At 35.9% G+C, this 3,914-nt stretch overlaps 1 non-coding gene across 1 annotated transcript; it reads right to left on the minus strand.

The window, feature by feature from the left end:
- Positions 1-955: 955 nt before the first annotated feature.
- LOC122025892 lies at positions 956-1,061 on the minus strand. Its single transcript, XR_006123911.1, has one exon. It is a non-coding gene; the product is annotated as a small nucleolar RNA R71 (small nucleolar RNA).
- Between the last annotated feature and the right edge of the window lie 2,853 nt (positions 1,062-3,914).

The following is a 3,914-nucleotide window of genomic DNA, read 5'->3' on the forward strand; positions in this document are numbered from 1 at the left end:
TACTTAGGGATATTGACCAATCTAACTTCCTACAAGAGTATGGACATAGAGGGTAGAAACTAAGCAATCTATGTAGTATCTCCTAGTATTACAATGAAACTGAAATCCTAGAATCCATCTCCCGAAGCTCATTCCCTCTGAGATCTCTTCTCTCTCTCTCAACCTTCTTTCTCTCTTCAATCACTCTCGTTAGTTTGCAAGCGCCAAAGCTAACTTTCGACCGTCTAGATAACCTACTTGCAACATCTCTAGTGCTTAGTCAACAGTCCCTGTGGATTCGACAAATCTTTTATATTACTGACGATGAAACCGTACACTTGCGGTTGCGTAACAAGTTTTTGGCGCCATTGCCGGGGACTGTTCGCATTAACATTAGTAGATTAGCAATTTAGTTAATCTAGACTTGTGAATAGTTTTTATTTTTCCATTTTCATAATTAAAAAAAAACACTTGCATTTTCTTTCTTGTCTTTAAATTCTGCATTTTTTTTATTTTTCATATAGCATTTTATTTCTTATCTTTCATTTTTTTTATTTTTAATTCTTCTCATAAAATTTTTTCTTAGATACCATGAGTACTAACATGTTAAGCAAGTCCTTAAGAGATTTCTCTGCACCCATTTCGGCAAGATTTTTGTCTCCCATTGTGCAGCCTCATATTGAAGCAGAAAGTTTCCAACTAGACTCAGAGTTAATTTCCATGATACAAGGTCATAAATTTGGAGGAGAAGTATCAGAAAGTCCTTATCTGCACCTTGAGAGATTTCTAGAGCTTTGTGATATGGTGGACTAAGAAGGAGTGTCAACGGGTGCAGTTCGATTAATGGCATTTCCTTTCAATATCAAGGATAAAGCAAGGACTTGGTTATATTCTCTCCGTCCTCAAAGCATTACAAGTTGGGAACAATTGGAGCAGCAATTTCTGAATCATTTTTTCCCTCCAAGAAGAACAATCTACATGAGGAGTTGCATCACAAATTTTACTCAGGCATATGGAGAATCATTATTTGAAGCGTGGGGCAGGTTCAAGAGTCTACAGAGACAGTGCTCTCATCATGATTTTGGAAAAATGGCTTACCCTACACATATTCTATAGGGGAATTTCTTTCTCAGATAAATGTTATTTGAATTCATCACCTGGAGGTTCCTTTATGAATAAAAGTGTGGACGAAGGATATACATTAATTGATCAAGTGACATTGAATCTCCAAGAATGGTTAGATAAAAGTTGGATGGAATCTCATTCAAATCTTCAAGAAGTATAAGCCATAAATACAAGAGAGCATGTCAAATAAAATGCAGTTCAACCACCCAAGAATGTCGAAATTTAGAAGTCACAGAATGAGAAGTTCAAACATTTGGGGGCAAGGATTGAGAGCATAGTTTCAAAATGGTTCAAAGAATATCCCCCTCCTACACAAATAAGATCCAGTGAAAATTGTAATGATATTAAGTTGAGGAGCGGCAAGAATCATGAAGAACTTCTGAAAAATGACTTGTATAGAATTGAGAAGAAGAACAATAGAAGACCACAAAAACTCACCTCTATTACTCCAGGAAGTTCCCAAAGGCCACAAGTACCTTTCCCTCAATGATTGATCACACCTACACTAAATATGCAAATTGGACCTCCTCCGCAAGCTCAAAAGGAATATGGAAAAAAGGAAGTACCTTTCCCAAGACCTTCACTAAAGGTTCCTTTTCCACAAAGGCTAGTGAGGGTCAATGAAAACAAAGACTTTGGCAAATTCAGTGATACTAATATGGCTGAGTGTAGATTTCTAGATACATATGAAGATGAGGACTCTTCAGATGAGGATTGTGATAATAATGCAGTGGATAACAAGTTTTCATATCTTCCTCCAGATTTTACAGGATGTTATAGTGACATTGAATTTTCAGATGATGAATGTATTAAGGTAGATCAACGTAAAAATGCAAATGAAGTCAATGATCCTCCTATAGTTGATTCTCCTGTTGAAGATATAGATGTTGGTTTATTTTTCGATGCTTGCGTTGATAATGATGATTTGGAAGGAATTGTAGGGAGCTGTGGTGTGGAAACAGCATCTCAAGAATCACCTCCTTCATCCACACAACCTTTAGAGATTATGAGAGTTGCAAGAATTGAACATGTTGTGGATCCATGTGTAGGGACTTGTGCAGAGTTAGCAAAGTCTCAAGAATCATCACCTTTGGAAGTACCAACACCAGAGCCAAAGCCAGAGCCAGAACCATCATTTGATTCAGAGGAAGTCACATCCACATGTTTAGAAATTTCAGGTACCTCTCAGTAAAGTAAGGTTAGTATTTCTTGTGATCTTTTGGAAAATTTTATAGAGGTACCTTCCATTGACTTTGTTGGATGTGGTTCAGTTTTTATTTCTTATTCTGCTTATCTTGATATGGTTATAGCTCTATCTTATCTAATGCGTTTGTGGGAGATTTGTATTTTCTTTGCATGTGTAGATTTTCATGGGGCCTATAATTGGAAGTTCGATCTGAACTGTCTTCGGCCTCCTAAAAGAATTTTCAAGAAGACGAAGATGGAGAGAGCAATACTTCACTTCTTAACTCCAACATTGAAAGCTCTCTCTATAATAAGAGCCCTTGGTAAGAGAGTTCTAAAATATCTTACCCCTCCAAGAGCGAGATTTCGATGAATCTAATGAGGTGGTCGAGCTAATGACCTTAAACAAGCACTTCTTGGGAGGCAACCCAAGTTCTTTACCTTTGTTTTCATTCATATCTTTAATTATTTCCATTTTCATTTCTTTATAATAAGCATATATCCTCTACTTAATTTTCGTTGTCTACCTTCTTTTATAGGACTTAAAGATTAGGAGGAGCGCAATTACATGATGGAGAAGTTGATGACATGGGCATTTGACACACATTATTTGGTAATTTCTCTTACTTTTAATCTCCTCCACATTGTTATTAGTTTCCATTGGGACAATGAAAAGTTTAAGTCTGGGGGGATGCATTAGATGCATTTGGTTTTTGTTTTTGTTTTCTTCATTTTGCATAATAAAATTTTTTGCTAGTTGCATCTTACATCACATCATGATTACTTGTTCCTTATTGCAAAATACTAGCACGTTTATTCTAGATTTTATGTGTTACTTATGGTGCTAGTATGTTTAGTGATATATCTTTTTCTATCTTTGATAGCATGAAGTGAGCAATGCTTTTACTATAAGAGTTTAAGTATTGGTCTTGTTTTAGGATCTCTATACACTATGCCTATTTTTGATGGTTGATAACTCTAAAATAGTCATGATTCATAGAATTAGACTAGCACTTGTGCTTCTATGGTGACCTCTCAACCACATTTTGGTTATGGGATAAACTCAGATCATGTAAGCTCATTTGGAAAAAAAAAAGTAATCCCCCCAAAAAAAATGTAAAAGTTTGTTCAAGTTTAGTACTTTGCAAACATTCAAAAAGAAAAAAAAATTGAATGAAAAAAATAAGGGATAAAAAAAATTGTTATCGTGAGTGGAAACTAGCAATTCACCCCTTTGAGACCGAGTTAGGTTACTGGGGAAATGAATGTTATGTTTCTCTTGATACTAAGTATTCCTTTGAGACCTTGTGTAGACGATGCATAGCATTTTTGAGGGGAATGAACCTTGCGTGTGGCAGGTAAGTGCCTATCGCCGGAAGCATAAGGAACACAATTTTATGACGACTTGACTAGACTTAGGGCTTGAAACTTGATAAATTTAGGCCACTTTCGCACTAAGCATGGAGGACTACTACTTAGGCCATACTCAAACTACTTTTGTATCTTTCTCACCAATGAAATCATCTAATAGAATTAGATTGACTTGCTAGAGATTATGATGCACTATCTAACCACATGAATCTAGATTACGGGTTTTGCTTAAGGACAAGCAAAGGTTTAAGTCT

This window comes from Zingiber officinale, chromosome 9B, assembly GCF_018446385.1.
Source record: "Zingiber officinale cultivar Zhangliang chromosome 9B, Zo_v1.1, whole genome shotgun sequence".
In the NCBI taxonomy this organism is placed as follows: Eukaryota; Viridiplantae; Streptophyta; class Magnoliopsida; order Zingiberales; family Zingiberaceae; genus Zingiber; species Zingiber officinale.